This window comes from Tachyglossus aculeatus, chromosome 27 (assembly GCF_015852505.1).
Source record: "Tachyglossus aculeatus isolate mTacAcu1 chromosome 27, mTacAcu1.pri, whole genome shotgun sequence".
Lineage (NCBI taxonomy): Eukaryota > Metazoa > Chordata > Mammalia > Monotremata > Tachyglossidae > Tachyglossus > Tachyglossus aculeatus.
This window is the reverse complement of record NC_052092.1, coordinates 2,457,166-2,478,979: the sequence shown is the minus strand read 5'-3', so window position 1 is coordinate 2,478,979 and position 21,814 is coordinate 2,457,166.

Here is a 21,814-nt window from a genome sequence, read left to right as displayed (position 1 = left end):
CGCTCAATAAATACGATTGATGATGATGACTCCCAGGCCCGTGCCCGAACCCCATGCAGCAGATGAATGGCAGCAAACCCTGTGACTCCCAGGCCCGTGCCCCGTCCCTATGCAGCAGAAACCTTGTGACTACCTTTTAGACTGTGAGCCTACTGTTGGGTAGGGACTGTCTCTATCTGTTGCCAACTTGTACTTCCCAAGCGCTTAGTACAGTGCTCTGCACACAGTAAGCGCTCAATAAATACGATTGATGATGATGACTCCCAGGCCCGTGCCCCAACCCTATGCAGCAGACAAATGGCAGCAAACCTTGTGACTCCCAGGCCCATGCCCCGTCCCTATCCAGCAGAAACCTTGTGACTACCTTTTAGACTGTGAGCCCACTGTTGGGTAGGGACTGTCTCTATATGTTGCCAACTTGTACTTCCCAAGCGCTTAGTACAGTGCTCTGCACAAAGTAAGCGCTCAATAAATACGATTGATGATGATGACTCCCAGGCCCGTGCCCCAACCCCATGCAGCACACAAATGGCAGCAAACCCTGTGACTCCCAGGCCCATGCCCCGTCCCTGTGCAGCAGAAACCTTGTGACTACCTTTTAGACTGTGAGCCCACTGTTGGGTAGGGACTGTCTCTATATGTTGCCAACTTGTACTTCCCAAGCGCTTAGTACAGTGCTCTGCACACAGTAAGCGCTCAATAAATACGATTGATGATGAGGCCTCCCAGGCCCGTGCCCTAACCCCATGCAGCAGACAAATGGCAGCAAACCTTGTGACTCCCAGGCCCATGCCCCGTCCCTATGCAGCAGAAACCTTGTGACTGCCTTTTAGACTGTGAGCCCACTGTTGGGTAGGGACTGTCTCTATATGTTGCCAACTTGGACTTCCCAAGCGCTTAGTACAGTGCTGTGCACACAGTAAGCACTCAATAAATGCGATTGATGATGATGACTCCCAGGCCTGTGCCCTAGCCCCATGCAGCAGACAAATGGCAGCAAACCTTGTGACTACTAGGCCCATGCCCCGTTCCTATGCAGCAGAAACCTTGTGACTACCTTTTAGACTGTGAGCCCACTGTTGGGTAGGGACTGTCTCTATATGTTGCCAACTTGGACTTCCCAAGCGCTTAGTACAGTGCTGTGCACACAGTAAGCACTCAATAAATGCGATTGATGATGATGACTCCCAGGCCTGTGCCCTAGCCCCATGCAGCAGACAAATGGCAGCAAACCTTGTGACTACTAGGCCCATGCCCCGTTCCTATGCAGCAGAAACCTTGTGACTACCTTTTAGACTGTGAGCCCACTGTTGGGTAGGGACTGTCTCTATATGTTGCCAACTTGGACTTCCCAAGCGCTTAGTACAGTGCTCTGCACACAGTAAGTGCTCAATAAATACGATTGATGATGATGATGTGCAAAGCACTGTTCTAAGCGCTGGGGAGGTTACGAGGTGATCAGGTTGTCCCACGGGGGGCTCACAGTTTTAATCCCCATTTTACAGATGAGGGAACTGAGGCCCATAGAAGTTAAGTGACTTGCCCAGAGTCACATGGCTGACAATTGGCGGAGCTGGGGTTTGAACCCATGACCTCTGACTCCCAAGCCCGGGCTCTTTCCACTGAGCCACGCTGCTTCTGCTGGTGATCTTGGGCAAGTCACTTCTCTTTGTTTCAGTTCCCTCATCTGTAAAACCCATCAATCGTATTTATTGAGCGCTTACTGTGTGCAGAGCACTGTACTAAGCGCTTGGGAAGTACAAGCTGGCAACAAGTTGGGGATGAAGACTGTGAGCCCCATGTGGGACAGGGACCGATTGGCTTGTATCTACCTCGGCACTTAGAACAGTGCCTGGCACATAGTAAGTGCTTAACAAATACCATAATTTATTATTATTATTACTATTACTATTATTATTATTATTATTATTATTATTATTATTACCAGCTCCATTGAATTGTCCTCTCCGGAGCGCCTAGTACAATGCTCCTCACACTATATGTATATATGTTTGTACATATTTATTACTCTATTTGTTTATGTATTTATTTTGCTTGTACATATCTATTCTATTTATTTTATTTTGTTAGTATGTTTGGTTTTGTTCTCTGTCTCCCCCTTTTAGACTGTGCGCCCACTGTTGGGTAGGGACTGTCTGTATATGTTGCCAACTTGTACTTCCCAAGCGCTTAGTACAGTGCTCTGCACACAGTAAGCGCTCAATAAATGCGATTGATTGATTGATCGATTGGATGCTCAATAATGACCATTGATTTATTGATGGATTGATTGACTACGACGAATACTACTACTACTTCTAAGGTGGTTGATCTTTCCAGCCCAGGTTGGCTGAAGTTTCTTTCCTGTTGGCTCCCGCTCCGGGCCTCTGTACTGCCCTCCATAGGCCAGCAGAGGGCGCCCTGGGGTCGCTTTCGGGGTCTGCCCAAGTGACAAGGGCGCCTGTCATTCATTCACTCATTCATTCATTCATTCATTCAATCGTATTTATTGGATGATTGTCCCCAAGCTTCTTCCTTCTCACTCTTCCTCGGGAGCTTTGGGCCGGGGAGGGGGCTACCAATCAATCAATCAATTATCATACATTCATTCAATCGTATTTATTGAGCGCTTACTGTGTGCAGAGCAGTGGACTAAGCGCTTGGGAAGTCCAAGTTGGCAATATCTAGAGACGGTCCCTACCCAACAGCGGGCTCACAGTCTAGAAGGGGGAGGCAGACAACAAAACAAAACATATTAACAAAATAAAATAAATAGAATAAATATGTACAAATAAAATAGAGTAATAAATCCGTACAAACATATATGCATATATACAGGTGCTGTGGGGAGGGGAAGGAGGTAAGGCGGGGGGGGATGGGGAGGGGGAGGAGGGGGAGAGGAAGAAGGGGGCTCAGTCTGGGAAGGCCTCCTAACGTAAGAAGCATTTAGCAAATACCATTTCTAGACTGTGAGCCCACTGTTGGGTAGGAACTGTCTCTATATGTTGCCAACTTGTACTTCCCAAGCGCTTAGTACAGTGCTGTACACACAGTAAGCGCTCAATAAATACGATTGATTGATTTTTATTGTTATTATTTCTAGGAACTGAGATCATTTCCTTTTACTCCTTTTACTGGGTGGAAAAGACCCCTCTCCTCTCCTCCCCCAACCCTATCTCCGAACGACACAGTGGTTAGAAGACCCAAGCCCGGTTTTCCGCTCCTACATTTTCTCCTCAGGTGGGGCCTGGGGCTTTGGACTCTGCCGGTTCTGCTTTAGAACGGGTTTCAGGGACTAGTAGTCATTGAGAAGAAAGGGATCTCTCCCTTCCCGATTCAGATCTTCCCTAATTAAAGAATGTGGCAGGGAAATGAGGCAAGTGTGATTATTTTACAGCATTCCCCGGTGAGAAAATCTTTCTTTAAGGATGATGGCGCCTCCTTAATTAGTCTTAATCGGGGAAGACATTTTCAATGGAGCTCAAGTCAGGTCGTTTGTTGGATGAAGTACCTTGGGCTTGCAGTCAATCAATCAGTGGTGTTTCTTGAGCACTTACTGTGTGCAGAGCACTGTACTAAGCTCTTGGGAGAGTACAATACAATAACAAAGACACATTTCCTGCCCACAACGATGTCAATCAAACAATTGGTCAGTCAGTGGATCAGTCAATCAGTGGTATTCATTGAGTGCTTACTATGTGCAGAGCACTTTACTAAATCTAGAAAAGCCAAGCTTTCTCCAGCATAGCTGCAAAGTTAAAGCTACATAGAATTTTGAAACGATCTCGCCTGTCTTCCCAGAACACTTTAGTTTGGTGTGGCTTGGCGTGGTTGTGGCCTGTTGTGGAGTGCAAGGGTGAGGAGGGGGGTGGCTCGCAGTTACCAGGTGTGTCACAGAGTGGCATGGCATGTTGTAGAGTGCAGTAGTGAGGAGGAGCGTGGTGTGCGGTGGCCAGTTGTGTCACAGCGTGGCGTGGCGTGGCATGGTGTGGGACCCCCCAGGTGAACGGAACACCAATTGAAGGTGTGACTGTGAGCCCACTGTTGGGTAGGGACTGTCTCTATATGTTGCCAATTTGTACTTCCCAAGCGCTTAGTACAGTGCTCTGCACATAGTAAGCGCTCAATAAATACGATTGATGATGATGATGATGAAGGCCCTGGACATGCCTTCCTTCTAGTTAGGGTCTCCTTCACCTTGGTGCCATTTCCTGGGAGGGCAGGGGGTGTGCCCACCCTGGTCAGGCCCAGCGCCTGCTGATGGACCAGAAACCTTCCCTGCCTGTGACTCAAGTCCCTCCTCCTCCTCCTCTTCTCTCTTGTCCTCCTCTTCTTTTCCTCCTCCTCCTCTTTCTCTCCTCCTTCTCTTCTCCTCCTCTTCTCCTTCTCCTCTCCTTCTCCTCCTCTGGTCCTCCCCCATGCTCCTCCTCCTCCTCTGCTCCTCCTCTTCTTGTCCTCCCCTCTTCCTCCTCCGCTCTTCCTCCGCTCCTCCTCCTCCACCCCCGCTTAATAATGGCGTTTGTTAAGTGCTTACTATGTGCAAAGCACTGTTCTAAGCGCTGGGGAGGTTGCAAGGTGATTAGGTTGTCCCACAGGGGGCTCACAGTCAGCCCCCATTTTACAGATGTGGTAACTGAGGCACGGAGAATTAAAGTGACTTGCCCAAAGTCACACAGCTAACAACTGGACCACTGACTCCAAAGCCCATGCTTTTTCCACTGAGCCAAGCTGCTTCTCTTCCTATCCTCCTCCTCTTCTCCAGTCCTCCTCCTCCTCTCCTTTCCTCCTCTTCTCCACCCCTGCTTCTCCTCCTCTCCTCCTCCTCTTCTTCCTCCTCCTCCTCCTCCTCAATCTCCTGTTCAGTTGAGGGAGTGGGGAGCCACAGCGATCTCCATGGTAAGGAAACCCAGCCAAGACTGGAGTGTCCTGACTCTGAGCCTATTTTGGTCTCGGTATTAAACAGCCAGTTCTGTGAGGCCAGAACAGGCCAGGCCATCCATCCATTCCCGTAAGGGGAGAATGTCCCAGCTCTACCCCTGTTCCCTCTCCCCTCCCCACGTCTCCCCCATGGGGGAGGAGGAGGAGGCAGAAAAGTCTCATCACTCCTGGACTCCATTGCCCGCCCGTCAGGGGAAGCAGTGTGGCCTAGTGGATAGAGCCCCCCGGGCCTGGGAGCCAGAAGGTCCTGGGTTCTAATCCTGGCCCCGCCACTTGTCTGCTGCATGACCTTGGGCGAGTCACTCCACTTCTCTGGGCCTCAGTTCCCACAGCTGGAAAATGGGGATTAAAACAGTAAGCCCCCTATATGTCCAAATTGATTACCTTGTATCTACCCGCCAAGCTTAGAACAGTGCCTGGCACATAATAAGTGCTTAATACCATTAAATTAAAAATTTCAAAAAAGGCCATCCTCAGTGAAGGAGGTTCATGGGCTCTGGGGAGTGGTGTTCCCGTCTGCCCACCTTCTTGCCCACTGCCTCCCAGTGACCTGGAAGTTGGCCGTCAGGGGCCTCGAGCCCGCCAGCCCAGAGAGTGACCATGAGATAAAGCGGAAGCGTGGTCCCAATCCTTCACCATCCTGGGTGCGGGTACAGAATCCTCACTTTACAGATGAGGAAAACTGAGGCCCAGAAGTGACTCGCTCAAGGTTCCGCAGCAGACAAGCGGCGAAATCCAGAGTCTGACTCCCAGGCCGGAAAGAGCCTGTTTCACCATGGACTGTCTTTGACCTCGTGGGCTTTTGTGTCCGAATTTGAGTTTTCCATTCCGGCCGTCTCTCCCGGTGCCGAGTGCCGAGGCTTGGAAGCGGCACCCCCGAGGCCCGGGATGGGAAGGCTGCGGCTCAGGAGGGTCAGGATCCCCCAAGGAAACACTCCAAGTCCAGCGGGTCTGGAGCCCATCTGGTGGACTTCTGAAAAATGTCGACCGCGGGACATCCTCACGCGTGATGCCACGTGTGTCCGGGATCTGGGTTTTCGGAGGGCCGTGGACGGTCACCCCGGTTAGCTCCCCCCCTCTCCCCCGCCAGCTGGCCGCCGTGACACCTCCCTCTCCCGAGGTGACCCCGAGCTGGGGTTGGGGAGGGGCAGGGGCACCGGCCTCCGGGCATCCAAGGCCAGCGCACTCCTCTCGCTCTGCCCCGGCCTGCCTGGAAGTGATTTGCTTGGGGAAACGGAAGGCCCTGTGTGCTCCCCCGGGCTGCCAGGGGATGAGAGGTTCAATTTTCACTGTGAGCTCAGTTTCCTGATGAAATGTTTTCCTGGAACAGTCAGACAGTTCTGGTAATGTCTCCCCTTGGGCCACCAGGAGAAGCCCCTCCCTCCTTCCATAACTGAGGGTCCTGAAGGGTAGGAAGCCCCGTCAAGACTCATCCCCAAAACCGTCCCCCAAGAGGGGCTGGCCTGGAACTCATTCATTCATTCAATCATATTTATTGAGCGCCTACTGTGTGCAGAGCACTGTACTAAGCACTTGGAAAGTACAAACTCTCTCCCCATACTCATATATGGCAGACCACTACTCTCTCTCAATCAGTAAATCGTATTTATTGACGCTTACTTTGTGCAGAGCACTGTACTAAGCACTTGGGAGAGTAATATAATGGACACGTTCCCTGCCCACGATGAGCTTAGAGTCTAGAAGGGGAGATAGACATTAATAGAAAGAAAGAAATGACCGATCTGGATATAAGTGCTGTGGGGCCGGGAGGGGGGCAAGTCAGGGCGATGCTAGAAGGGAGCGGGAGAAGAGGAGAAGTGGAGCTTAGACAGGGAAGGCCTTTTGGAGGAGATGGACTTTCAATAAGGCTTTGGAGGAGGGCAGAGTAATTGTCTGTAGGCTATGAGGTGGGAGGGCGTTCCAGGCCAGAGGCAGGATGTGGGCGAGAGGTCGGCAGCAAGATAGATCAGATCGAGGTAAAAAGAGGAGGTTGGCATTATTGAGGAGAGGTAGGAGGGGGCAAGGGGATTGTCTGCTTTAAAGCCCGTAGTGAGGAGTTTCTATTTGTTGCAGAGGTGAGTGGGCAATCACTGGAGGTAACCGAGGCCCAGAGGAAGTGAAGTGACATGCCCAAGGTCACACAGCAGACAAGTGGCAAAGCCGGGATTAGAACCTAGGTCCTTCTGTCTCCCAAGCCCATGCTGTATCCACTAGGCCACGCAGCTTCTTTTCTCCCCTTCTCCCCTTAATCCTTCCCCGCTCCCAACTTTCCTATCTCTGTAGATAACACCACCAGGCCCGACCCCAGACGGCAACCTCGAGGCTTGAGGACAACATCTCGCTGTCTTTCTGCACTTACATTCGATCACTCTAATGGGGGAGGCGGCAGGCATAAATTGATGAACATATCATAGTCAAGAGGGAGAAAATTGACATGAATAATTGATTCAAGTGGAGAGATAAATCAATAATAAACACAGGGTTGGGGGGGGCTGATGGGTTGATATGAGCAGAAAAGTGTGTGTGTGTTGGGGGGGGGCGGTAATCCAGGAGTGCTTCCTGGAGGAGGTGACTTTTAGGAGGGGAGGAAGGATGGGGTTTGGCAGAGCTAAGAGGAGGGTGGTATTCCATGTGAAGCCCGGGCCTTGGAGTCAGAAAGACCTGGGTTCTAGTCCCAGCTCCTCCAGTTGTCTACTGTGTGACCTTGGGCAAGTCACTTAACTTCTCTGAGCCTCAGTTCCCTCATCTGTAAAATGGGGATTAAGACTGTGAGTGAGCCCCAGGTGGGACAACCTGATCACCTTGTATCCCCCCCAGCGCTTAGAACAGTGCTTTGCACATAGGAAGTGCTTAAAAATTGCCAAAATTATTATTATTATTATTTAACTTCTCTGTGTCTCTGTTACCTCATCTGTAAAATGGAGATTTTACATTTAAATGTCCATGGCACATAGTAAACGCTTAACAGTCTTCCCTTCTAGACTGTGAGCCCATGGTGGGCAGGGTTGGTCTCTATTTGTTGCTGAATTGTACTTCCCAAACGCTTGGTATAGTGCTCTGCACACAGTAAGTGCTCAATAAATGCGATTGAATGAATGAATTAATGAATATCATGAAAAAGATTCCCAGAGATCCAAACCTCTGTCTCTCCCCAGTTCCGGATGAGGTGTCTATCCCTCGCTCCGTCTCCCCACCCTACTGAGCCCTCCTGGGAGTTGGGATAATGAGAGAACCCCTGGGAAACAATGAAGATTTAAAAAAACAAAAAAATCAAGGGACGATGACTGCAGTCTATGCAGGCGTATGCAAATGGATGCAAATCAGACAGCAAGTCCCAGGAGGCCCTGGCAGTTCATTCCCACAAATGGGAGACCCTGGAAATAGAAAATAAGGGAGAAGATGAGAATTCCCAGCCCCTTTACCCTTAACTGTGGCCTCACGACGACGGAGCCTGCTGTGGGTATGGCTGAGGATATGTCTCGGCTATAGGCCAGTTATGGTCCTCATTAGGTGCTTACTATGTGCCAAGTACTGTTCGAAGCGTTGGAGCACTGTCCTGTATATATGTTTGTACATATCTATTACTCTATTTATTTTACTTGTACATATCTATTCTATTTATTTTATTTCGTTAGTATGTTTGGTTTTGTTCTCTGTCTCCCCCTTTTAGACTGTGAGCCCACTGTTGGGTAGGGACCGTCTCTATATGTTGCCAACTTGGACTTCCCAAGCACTTAGTACAGTGCTCTGCACACAGTAAGCGCTCAATAAATACAATTGATTGATTGATTCTCCCGGGAACTAGCCAGTCAATCGTATTTATTGAGCGCTTACCGTGTGCAGAGCATTGCAGTGAGAGCTTGGGACAGGGCAGTACAATAGAGTAGGCAAACAAGTTCCCTTTCTACAAGGAGCTTACAAGTCCAGAAGGGGAGACAGACATTAAAATACACTGCAGATAATGGCCATAAATGACTTTTAGACTGTGAGCCCACTGTTGGGTAGGGACTGTCTCTATATGTTGCCAATTTGTACTTCCCAAGCGCTTAGTACAGTGCTCTGCACATAGTAAGCGCTCAATAAATACGATTGATGATGATGATAAATGATGTGGGGCTGAGCGTGGGGGGGGTATCAAGTGCTTAAAGGGGACATTCATTCATTCAATCGTATTTATTGAGCGTTTACTGTTTGCAGAGCGCTGTACTAAGTGCTTGGGAAGTACAAGTTGGCCACATAGAGAGACGGTCCCTACCCAACAGCGGGGACAGATCCAAGCGCATGAGGGCTTAGTCAAGGAAGTCCTCTTGGAGGAAATGGGATTTGAATAAGGTTCTGAAAATGAGAGGTGTGGAGTCTATCATCTCTCAGAGAAGCAGTGTGGTGCAGTGGAAAGAGCACGGGCTTGGCAGTCAGAGGTCATGGGTTCTAATCCAGTCTCCGCCACTTGTCTGTTATGTGACTTTGGGAAAGTCACTGGGTTACCAAATTTTTGGTTGTGATAAACATTTAGAGGAGTGTGCTATCTATAGTCAAGTCACTATGTATATATGTTTGTACATATTTATTACTCTATTTTACTTGTACATATTTATTCTATTTATTTTATTTTGTTAATATGTTTTGTTTTGTTCTCTGTCTCCCCCTTCTAGACTGTGAGCCCGCTGTTGGGTAGGGACCGTCTCTATATGTTGCCAACTTGCACTTCCCAAGTGCTTAGTACAGTGCTCTGCACACAGTAAGCGCTCAATAAATACGATTGAATGAATGGACTGTGAGCCCACTGTTGGGTAGGGGCCGTCTCTCTATGTTGCCAACTTGTACTTCCCAAGCGCTTAGTGCAGTGTTCTGCACACAGTAAGCGCTCAATAAATACGATTGAATGAATGAATGAATTAACTTAACTTCTCTGGGCCTCAGCTACCTCATCTGTAAAATGGTGATTAAGACTGTGAACCCCTTGTGGGACAATCTGATTACCTTGTATTCCCTCCACCGCCCTCAGCGCTTACAACAGTGCTTGGCACATAGTAAGTGCTTAACAAATGCCGTCATTATTATTATATGAAGGGGAGGGGGGGGTGTGTGTGCGTGTGTGTGTGTGCGTGCTGCAGGAGTCTGTCAGCAGCCCTGTCCAGCGTGGCTCAGTGCAAAGAGCCCAGGATTTGGAGTCAGAGGTCATGGGTTCAAATCCCAGCTCCGCCAACTGTCAGCCGTGTGACTTTGGGCAAGTCACTTCACTTCTCTGGGCCTCAGTTCCCTCATCTGGAAAATGGGGATGAAGACTGTGAGCCCCCCGTGGGACAACCTGGTCACCTTGGACCTCCCCAGCGCTTAGAACAGGGCTCTGCACATAGTAAGCGCTTAATAAATGCCATTATTTTATTTTTATTTTTACCTCACTTCTCTGGGCCTGAGTTATCTGTAGAAAGGGGATGTAGACTGTGAGCCCCCCGTGGGACAGCCTGATCGCCTTGTAATGTCCCCAGCGCTTAGAACAGTGCTTGGCACATAGTAAGCGCTTACTAAATGTCATTATTATTATTATTAGTAGTAATAGTATTATTACCAACCGTGCCAGCTGCGTCCGCCTAACCACGCTGGCGCTGTTGACCAACCACCAGGGGGCGCTGGTGCGACGCCGAGAGTGGGAGAGCCTCCTGGTCTAATCAATCAATCGTATTTATTGAGCGCTTACTGTGTGCAGAGCACTGTACTAAGCGCTTGGGAAGTACAAGTCGGCAACACATAGAGACGGTCCCTACCCAACAGCGGGCTCACAGTCTAGAAGGGGGAGACAGAGAACAAAACCAAACATACTAACAAAATAAAATAAATAGAATAGATATGTACAAGTAAGATAAATAAATAAATAAATAAATAGAGTAATAAATATGTACAAACATATATACATATATACAGGTCTACCCTTGGGCTGAGCGTTGGGGGACTTGGCTTCACCACCTCCTTGCTAAGTGACCAATCACTTCACTTCTCCCTGCCTCCGTTTCCTCAGCTGTCAAACGGGAGGGAATAATCCCTGCTCGCTCCCCTTTTTTTAAATAGTATTTATTAAGGGCTTGGCACTTGCAGGTATACGATTGCTTTCCCAGCGCTTAGAACAGTGCTTTGCACATAGTAAGTGCTTAATAAATGCCATTATTATTATTATTATTATTATTATTTCCCCACCTTCAAAGCCTCCTTCGAGGCACATCTAGAGAAGCAGCGTAGCTCAGTGGAAAGAGCCCGGGCTCGGGAGTCAGAAGTCATGGGTTCTAATCCCGGTTCTGCCACTTGTCAGCTGGGTGACTTTGGGCAAGTCACTTGACTTCTCAGTGCCTAAACACTGAGTTAACAGTTTAACAGTTACCTCATCTGTTAAATGGGGATTAAGACTGTGAACCCCAAGTGGGGCAACCTTGTATCTATTCCAGCGCTTAGAATGGTGCTTGGCACATAGTAAGCGCTTAAGAAATACCATTATTAGTGCTCTGCACACAGTAAGCGCTCAATAAATATGATTGAATGAATGAATATTATTATCTCCTCCAAGCAGTCTTCTCTAAGCCCTCATTTCCTCTTTTCCCGCTCTCTTCTGTGCCACCTTGACTTGCTCCTTTTATTCACCTCCCTCCAAACACCCCCACCAGCCCCACAGCACTTGTGCCCATATCCGTAATTTATTTATATTACGGTCTGTCTTCCCCTCTAGTCCGTAAGTTGTAAGCAGGGAATATGTCTGTTATATTGTGTTATACTCTCCCAAGCACTGAGTACGGTGCCCTGCACACGGCAAGCGCTCAGTAAATATGATCGACTTGATCATTTGACTTGATCAAATAAATCTGATGTGTCAGGCATTGTACTAAGAGCTGGGGTAGATTCAAGCTAATCAGGCTGTACGCAGTCCATGTCCTCTATGAAGCTCACAGCCTTAACCTCCATTTTCCAGATGAGGGAACTAAGGCCCAGAGAAGCTAAATCAATCAATCAATCGTATTTATTGAGCACTTACTGTGTGCAGAGCACTGTACTAAGCGCTTGGGAAGTACAAGTTGGCAACATATAGAGACAGTCCCTACCCAACAGTGGGCTCACAGTCTAAAAGTCTAAATGATTTGCCCAAGGTCACACAGCCGACGAGTGGCCGAGCCGGGATTCGAACCCAGATCTTTCGGACTCCCAGACCCGTGCTCTAGCCACCAGGCCACGCTACTCCTCCATCCCAGGACTTGATAACGAACGTGGAAAGCCCTCTGAGCTCCTAGGAGACGGGTGCTATATAAATCCAAGGCGTGATGATGGTTATTTACTCCCGTCCTTGGAATCGCGATTTCCCCTGTGGGCCTGGGATCTTTGGGATCACTGTCCCTCTGACGTGCTGACTGGGTCTCAACCTCCTAAATGAAGTGAAGGATTGAGTGATTATCTGGCTGGCTTGTTCGGTGCAGACAGCTTGCCCAGAAAGATCATTCAGTCTCACCCTTGACTCATGACTAAACCATTAAGAGCTTGTGGAGGGAGTAATTACTCACCCACTTTGTTCTGATTCCTGCCCAACTCCCTCTGGGCCCTCCCCCCATCCCATCCTAACCCCCCCGCCCTCCCACCGCCACCGGATGGAGGTTGGCCTCTTCTAAGAGGCAGATGTGATCATGCCCCTCCCGGGCTCAAAATTCTCCAGGGGCCGCAGTCCTCTAGACTGGCAGCTCGTTGTGGGCAGGGAATGTGTCTGTTTATTGTTGTGTAGTCTATCAATCGTATTTATTGAGCGCTTACTGTGTGCAGAGCACTGTACTAAGCGCTTGGGAAGTACAAGTTGGCAACATATAGAGACAGTCCCTACCCAACAGTGTCCTCTCCCAAGCGTTTAGTACAGTGCTCTGCACGCAATAAGTGCTCAATAGAAACAACTGAACGCCATGGAATGTAGGTGCGGTCATTTTGGGACATCATTTTTTGACCCCAAAGAATCTCTTTGGGGCCCCAACCCCAAAAGTGTTCATGGGGCGACACCCGTGTAAAACGCCAAGCTGTCATTAGACTGTAAACTCCTTCAAGGCCCTACTGAGAGCTCACCTCCTCCAGGAGGCCTTCCCAGACTGAGCCCCTTCCTTCCTCTCCCCCCTCCGTCCCCCCTCTCCATCCCCCCATCTTACCTCCTTCCCTTCCCCACAGCACCTGTATATATGTATACATGTTTGTACATATTTATTACTCTATTTTACTTGTACATATCTATTCTATTTATTTTACTTCGTTAGTATGTTTGGTTTTGTTCTCTGTCTCCCCCTTTTAGACTGTGAGCCCACTGTTGGGTAGGGACTGTCTCTATATGTTGCCAACTTGTACTTCCCAAGCGCTTAGTACAGTGCTCTGCACACAGTAAGCGCTCAATAAATATGATTGATTGATTGATTGATTGATTGAAGGCAGGGCTCTGGTCTACTTGCTCTAGTGTACTCTCCCAAGTGCTCAGTACAGGGCCCTTACAGAGTATGCCCTCAATAATGACTGCTGATGGATTGATTACCATGAGCGGTCAGAAACATTTTTAGAACCTCCAAACCGAAATCGGGTAGCCCGATGCTGTCTCGTGGGCCTGACTGACTGATAGTCTTTTGGGTATTTATTTATTTATCTACTTATTGTAGCATTTGTTAAGCACTTACTATGTTGCCAGGCACTGTACTAAGTGCTGGGGCTGCTAGAAACAAATCAGGTGGGATACAGTCCCTGGCCCATGTGGGGCTCCCAGTCTTCATCCCCATCACGGAGGCCCAGAGAAGTGGTTCAAACAAGGTCACAGAGCAGATAAGTGGTGGAGCCAGGATTAGAACCCAGATCTTTCCAACTCCCAGGCCTGTGTTCTATCCACTAAGCCACGCTGCTTCTCAATTCTTCCAATTGGCCCTATCCCAGCTTACAGGCCGGGGGGCGCGGGGGAATCTCAGGGCCTCGTTTGGCTGGTGCTGATAAGATGGGGGCATGGGGTCTTTACACCTCCAGGCAGCAGCTGTCAATCAGGTAGGAAGGCCTAAGACACCCTCTTATTGGAACTTAACCCCGCCTGGACTAAGCAATCGATCAATCGATGATATTTATTGAGAGTTTCTGTGTACAGACCATTTTATTCAGCACAAGGGGCGACACAGCCGTAGGAGTAGACCTGATTCCCTCCCTCAAAAGTACAGAGTCTGGTTGGAGTGATTGGCATTAAAATCAATTACGTTTTTTCATCCTCCAAAAGGTTTTCCCCGACTAAGCCCTCATTTTCCCGACTTCCTTCTGCATCGCCCTTGCACTTGGATCTGTAACCCTTATTCATCCCACCCTCCGCCCCACGGCACTTAGATACGAATCCGTTACTTCTTTCTTTATATTATTGACTGTCTCCCCCTCCTCGATTGTAATCTCCTTGTGGGCGGGGACCGTGTCTATCCAACTCTGTTCTATTGTACTCTCCCAAGGGCTTAGTACTTAGTACTCCCAAGTGCTTAGAACGCCCAATAAGCATTCATTAAATAGGCTTGATTGATTCTATGCTGAACTGTGACAAGTAATCCCAGCATCAGATGCACCTATTGTTATCGGAGGGAGAAATGTGATCCATCGCTACAGTTAAAAACCCTCAGATCCTGCTAATTTCTTTCAACCGGCCTCAGTGTTTACTTCCAGCAGACAAGACCCCTCCCCCAACTCTTCCCTCCTTCCCCTCAGTTTCCAAACCCCAACATCAATCCACTCCAGTCAATCCATGGTATTTATTGAGCGCTTACCGTATGCACAGCACTGTGCAGAGTTGGTAGACACGTTCCCTGCCACAACGAGCTTCTCGTCTACGCTCCAGTCCTCCCATCCCTAGCTTCTCCACTGTGTCCCCTTTCATGCTATTCCAAGAAGGCTAAATATTCCCTGCCTTTGTGTCTACATCCTTGTATTCTACCCTTTCCTCATTCTGTAATTTATTTATATGTCTACTCTTCCTGTAGACTGTAAGCTCCTTGTGGCCAGGGATCACGTCTGCCAACACTGTTGTAGCAATGTAGACTAGTAGAAAGAGCCCAGGCCTGGGATTCAGAGGACCTGGGTTCTAATCGAGGCTTTGCCATTCGCCTGCTGTGTGACTTTGGGCAAGTTGCTGCACTTCTCTGGGCCTCAGTAACCTCAGCTGCGAAATGAGGATGAAGCAGTGTTGTCTAGTGGACTGTGAGCCCTTCTAGACTGTGAGCCCACTGTTGGGTAGGGACCGTCTCTATATGTTGCCAACTTGTACTTCCCAAGTGCTTAGTACAGTGCTCTGCACACAGTAAGCACTCAATAAATATGATTGATTGATTGATAGAGCCCGGGCCTGCAGTCAGAAGGATCTGGGTTCATTCATTCATTCATTCAATCGTATTTATTGAGCATTTACTGGGTGCAGAGCACTGTACTAAGTGCTTGGAAAATACCATACAGCAATAAAGAGAGACCATCCCTGCCCATAACGGGCTTACAGTCTCGAGGGGGAAAGACAGACATCAAAACGAGTAAACAGGCATCAATATAAATAAAAAGAATTATAGCTAGATACATAAGTGCAGCGGGGAGAGGAGGGACGAGCAAAGGGAGCCAGTTGAGGTGACGCAGAAGGGAGGGGGAGCTGAGGAAAACCGCTTGTCTACTGTGTCACCCAGGGCAAGTCACTTCTCTGTGGCTCATCTGTAAAATGGGGAAAAAGACTGTGAGCATCATGAGGGACGAGGACTGTGTCCAACCCGATTTGCTTGTAACCACCACCGCGCTTAGTATAGTGCCTGGCACATAGTAAGTGCTTGCAGGGGAAGCAGCATGGCTCAGTGGAAAGAGCCCGGGCTTTGGAGTCAGAGGTCATGGGTTCAAATCCCGGCTCCGCCAATTGTCAGCTGTGTGACTTTGGGCAAGTCACTTCACGTCTCTGGGCCTCAGTTACCTCATCTGTAAAATGGGGATTAAAACTGTAAGTCCCCCGTGGGACAACCTGATCACCTTGTAACCTCCCCAGCGCTTAGAACAGTGCTGTGCACATAGTAAGCGCTTAACAAATACCATCATTAGTAGTAGTAGTATTACCGCCTCCTTAGACTCTGAGCCCCATGTAGGGCAGGGCCCGTGCCCGTCCCGATCAGCTTCTCTCTCTCCCAGCACTTAACGTAGTGCTCGGCACACAGAAAGCTCGTAACAGACACCACAATCTTTCTTCTTCTTGACTTCCTTCCTTGGGGAAACCTAGTGATAAGACCCCCCCCAAAGTGGCTAGCCCCGAGCCACCCATCCATCGCCAACTGGACCCCTATCACTGCTGGCTCCGATTCTGAAGCCCCCTCACCCTCTCCCCACCTCCGAGGGCGTCTGAATGGTGGGCTGGATGACTAAGGCAAAAATGCACTTAGCTGTTGAGAATCAATTGCAGCTGGGGCTCCTTCCCCCGGAAAGCAGGGTTGCCCGGTTTCCCCCGGTGGTCGCCCAGGAGGCGGCTTCCCGCTCCTGTCCCCGGAGCCCCTTCTGTTGAGGTCAAGGGAGTTGCCTCCTCGCCGCCCGATTACGGCATCTGATTTCTCAGCCGTCAGAGGGAGGGAAAGCGAGCCGTGCGGCCTGTGGTGAAAGGAAACTGGAGAAGGCCTGGAAGGAAGTGGGATAAGGGGATTTCACGGATAAATCCTGGATTAATGGCCATGGCTGTTTGGCGGGGAACAGCAGAGCCCAAGCACACCTGCGTCTAATGGCCCCCAGGTAGGCCGGAAGGTCACAGGCAGCCTCGTGTAGATGTGTGTTTGTGTGTATCTGTTCCCAAACATCTCCAAATCTGGACCGCCCCCTCAAGCAAATAATCATCATCATCATCATCATCAATTGTATTGATTGAGTGCTTTCTGTGTGCAGAGCACTGTACTAAGCGCTTGGGAAGTACAAGTTGGCAACATATAGAGACAGTCCCTACCCACCGGTGGGCTCACAGTCTAAAAGGGGGAGACGGAGAACAAAACCACACATACTAACAAAATAAAATAAATAGAATAGATATGTACAAGTAAAATAAATAAATAGAGTAATAGATATGTACAAACATAGATACATATATACAGGTGCTGTGGGGAAGGGACGGAGGTAAGATGGGGGGATGGAGAGGGGGACGAGGGGGAGAGGAAGGAAGGGGCTCAGTCTGGGAAGGCCTCCTGGAGGAGGTGAGCTCTCAGTAGGGCTCTGAAGGGAGGAAGAGAGCTAGCTATGTGCAAAGCACTGTTCTAAGCGCTTGGGGGGGGGATACAAGGTGATCAGGTTGTCTGTGGGTGGGTGGCTGGGACCCTAGCTGCCTTCTCTAGGTATTTTAGGGGGCATCTCTCGGCCTCCTTGTCTGTCGGCCGCTGCCCAGCCAGGGGCTGCTGGAGTAATTCATTCATTAATTCAATCGTATTTTTTGAGCGCTTACTGTGTGCAGAGCACTGTACTTAGCGCTTGGCACTGTACTAGGTTGGCCGGGTCAAACCGGCCAACATGTCCAGGCCTGGAAGAAGGGCGTGTGTGGGAAGAGGAGCGGGAGGCTAAGGGTTACAGAGGCCAGGCGGGGCGTGGGTGGCAGCCCCCTGAGGAGCCCGTTGTTGGGTAGGGGCTGTCTCTATCTGTGGCCGAATTGTAATAATAATAATAATGATGGTATTTGTTAAGTGTTTACTATGTGCAAAGCACTGTTCTAAGTTCCAGGGAGGTTACAAGGTGATCAGGTTGTCCCACGGGGGGGCTCACAGTTTTAATCCCCATTTTCCAGGTGAGGTAACTGAGGCACAGAGAAGTCAAGTGACTTGCCCAAAGTCACACAGCTGACAGTTGGCGGAGCCGGGATTTGAACCCATGACCTCTGACTCCAAAATCTGTACTCTTTCCACTGAGCTGCGCTGCTTCTCCTAATTTCCTAATCTTCTAATTTCCAAGTGCTTAGTCCGGTGCTCTGCATACAGGAGGTGCTCAATAAATACGATTGAATGCATGAAATGAATTGAGTTTATTCTGATGGTATTGACGCCTGCCTACTTGTTTTGTTTTCTTGTCTGTCTCTCCCTTCTAGACTGTGAGCCCGTTGTGGGCAGGGATTGTCTCTATTTGTTGCCAATTTGTACTTCCCAAGCGCTTAGTACAGTGCTCTGCACATAGTAAGCACTCAATAAATACGATTGATGATGATTTGTTGCTGAATTGTACTTCCCAAGCGCTTAGTCCAGTGCTCTGCACACAGAAAGCACTCAATAAATACGATTGAATGAATGAACGAATGGATTGTCTCTCTTTGTTGCCAATTTGTAGTTCCCAAGCGCTTAGTCCAGTGCTCTGCACCCAGTGAGCGCTCAATAAGCGCTTAGTGCAGTGCTTTGCACCCAGTGAGTGCTCAAAAAATACGATTGAATGAATGAATGAATGAATGGATTGTCTCTGTTGCCGACTTGTAGTTCCCAAGCGCTTAGTCCAGTGCTCTGCACTCAGTGAGCGCTTTAATAAGTATGATTGAATGAATAAATCCGATTGAATGAATGAATGAATGGATTGTCTCTGTTGCCGATTTGTAGTTACCAAGCGCTTAGTCCAGAGCCCTGCACCCAGTAAGTGCTCAGTAAATACTAGATTGAATGAATGAATGAATGGAGAGAAGCAGCGTGGCTCAGTGGAAAGAGCCCGGGCTTTGGAGTCAGAGGTCATGGGTTCAAATCCCGGCTCCGCCACTTGTCAGCTGGGTGACTTTGGGCAAGTCACTTAACTTCTCTGGGCCTCAGTGACCTCATCTGTAAAATGGGGATGAAGACTGTGAGCCCCATGTGGGACAACCTGATCACCTTGTAACCTCCCCAGTGCTTAGAACAGTGCTTTGCAAATAATTGCCACCATTATTATTATTATTAAAATGGGGATGAAGACTGTGAGCCCCACGTGGGCCAACCTGATCACCTTGTAACCTCCCCAGCGCTTAGAACAGTGCTTGGCACATAGTAAGCGCTTAATAAATGCCATTATTATTATTATTATTATTGTCTCTTGCCGATTTGTAGTTCCCAAGCCCTTAGTTCAGTGCTCTGCACCCAGTGAGTGCTCAATAAGTACGATTGAATGAATAAATACGATTGTCCCCTCCCCACAGCACTTGTATATACATTTGTACAGGCTTATTACTCTATTTATTTAACTTGTATATATTTACTATTCTATTTATTTTGTTAATGATATGCATAGAGCTTTAATTCTTATTTGTTCTGACGATTTTGACACCTGTCTACCTGTTTTGTTTTGTTGTCTGTCTCCCCCTTCTAGACTGGGAGCCCGTTGTGGGTAGGGACCGTCTCTGTTGCCGACTTGGACTTCCCAAGCGCTTAGTACAGTGCTCTGCACACAGTAAGCGCTCAATAAATATGAGTGAGTGAGTGAGTGAGTGAGGGCGGCGCGCCCCTCAGCAGCTGGACAGCGCCCGCGGGCCGGTCTTTCCCCTCCCGCTCCTCCGGTCCGCTGTCATTCATTCAATCGTATTTATTGAACGCTTACTGTGTGCAGAGCACTGTACTAAGCGCTTGGGAAGTCCAAGTCGGCAACATCTAGAGACGGTCCCTACCCAACGACGGGCTCACAGGCTAGAAGGGGGAGACAGACGACAAAACCAAACGTATTAACAAAATAAAATGAATAGAATCCTCCTCCCGGTGACACAGCGTGGCTCAGTGGAAAGAGCCCGGGCTTGGGAGTCGGTGGTCATGGGTTCGAATCCCGGCTCCGCCACTTGTCAGCTGGGTGACTTTGGGCAAGTCGCTTCTCTGGGCCTCAGTTCCCTCATCTGGAAAATGGGGATGAAGACTGAGTCCTCCCCCGCCGTGGGACAACCTGATCACCTTGTAACCTCCCCAGCGCTTAGAACAGTGCTTTGCACATAGTAAGTAAGCACTTAACAAATGCCGTCATTATTATGAGAAGCAGCGTGGCTCAGTGGAAAGAGCACCGGCTTTGGAGTCAGAGGTCGTGGGTTCAAATTCCGCCTCCGCCACTTGTCAGCTGGGTGACTTTGGGCAAGTCACTTCTTTCTGCCTCAGTTACCTCATCTGTAAAACGGGGATGAAAATTGTGAGCCCCCCGTGGGACAACCTGATCACCTTGTAACCTCCCCGGCGCTTAGAACAGTGCTTTGCACATAGTAAGCGCTTAACAAATGCCATCATTATTATGAGAAGCAGCGGGGCTCAGTGGAAAGAGCACCGGCTTTGGAGTCAGAGGTCGTGGGTTCAAATTCCGGCTCCGCCACTTGTCAGCTGGGTGACTTTGGGCAAGTCACTTCTTTCTGCCTCAGTTACCTCATCTGTAAAATGGGGATGAAGACTGTGAGCCCCCCGTGGGACAACCTGATCACCTTGTAACCTCCCCGGCGCTTAGAACAGTGCTTTGCACATAGTAAGCGCTTAATAAATGTCATCATTTGGGCAAGTCACTTCTCTGGGCCTCGGTTCCCTCATCTGGAAAATGGGGATGAAGACTGTGAGCCCCCCGTGGGGCAACCTGATCGCCTTGTAACCTCCCCGGCGCTTAGAACAGTGCTTTGCACACAGTAAGCGCTTAATAAATGTCATCATTTGGGCAAGTCACTTCTCTGGGCCTCAGTTCCCTCATCTGTAAAATGGGGATGAAGACTGTGAGCCCCCCGTGGGGCAACCTGATCGCCTTGTAACCTCCCCGGCGCTTAGAACGGTGCTTTGCACATGGTAAGTGCTTAATAAATGTCATCATATGGGCAAGTCACTTCTCTGGGCCTCAGTTCCCTCATCTGGAAAATGGGGACGAAGACTGTGAGCCCCCCGTGGGACAACCTGATCACCTTGTAACCTCCCCGGCGCTTAGAACAGTGCTTTGCACATAGCAAGCGCTTAGTAAATGTCATCATTTGGGCAAGTCACTTCTCTGGGCCTCAGTTCCCTCATCTGTAAAATGGGGATGAAGACTGTGAGCCCCCCGTGGGACAACCTGATCGCCTTGTAACCTCCCCGGCGCTTAGAACAGCGCTTTGCACATAGTAAGCGCTTAATAAATGGCACTGTTATTGTTATTAGTATCCCGGGTCCGTGCGGGCGGGCGTGCGGGCGGCAGGGTAGGCGGCCGTCGGGGGGCCGCGGCCTCCCCTCAGGGCGCGCGGGCACGAGGGCGGGCGCGCGGGCACGAGGGGCGGGGAGGAGGCGCGCGCGCGCGCGCGCGGGCGCGGGGGGGGGGGGGCCGGGGCGGAGGCTGCGCCCCGATTGGCTGCTCAGCGTCACGTGTCCGGGCCCTTATAAGGGCCGCGGGCCGGAGGCTGCCCACTCGCCGCGCCGCCCCCGAGCTCGACGGACGCGCCGAGCCTGCTGCTGCTGCCGCCGCCGCCGCCTCCTCCTCCAGCCCGCCCGCCCGCCCGCCCTCCCTCCCTGCCTCTTCCCCACCGGCCCCGCTCCATGGGCTGCAGCCGCCGGCCGCGCCCCCGCTGAGGGCCGACAAGGCACCCCCACCAGGGCTTGAGGGGAGAGAGGACCCCCCTCGCCCGAGCCTGAGGGGAGGAAAGACCCCCCCCGAGCCGGGCCTGAGGGGAGGAAAGACCCCCGAGCCGAAGGTGAGGGGAGAGAAGACCCCCAAGCCGAAGGTGAGGGGCGAAAAGACCCCCTGGCCGAGCCTGAGGGGAGAGAAGACCCCCCAAGCCGAGCCTGAGGGGCGCCCCGATCCCGGAGGCCTCGAGGGCCGAGAAGACCCCCAAGCAGAGCCTGAGGGGAGAGAAGACCCCCGAGCCGAACCTGAGGGGAGAAAAGACCCCCGAGCCGAACCTGAGGGGAGAGAAGACCCCCCGAGCCGAGCCTGAGGGGAGAGAAGA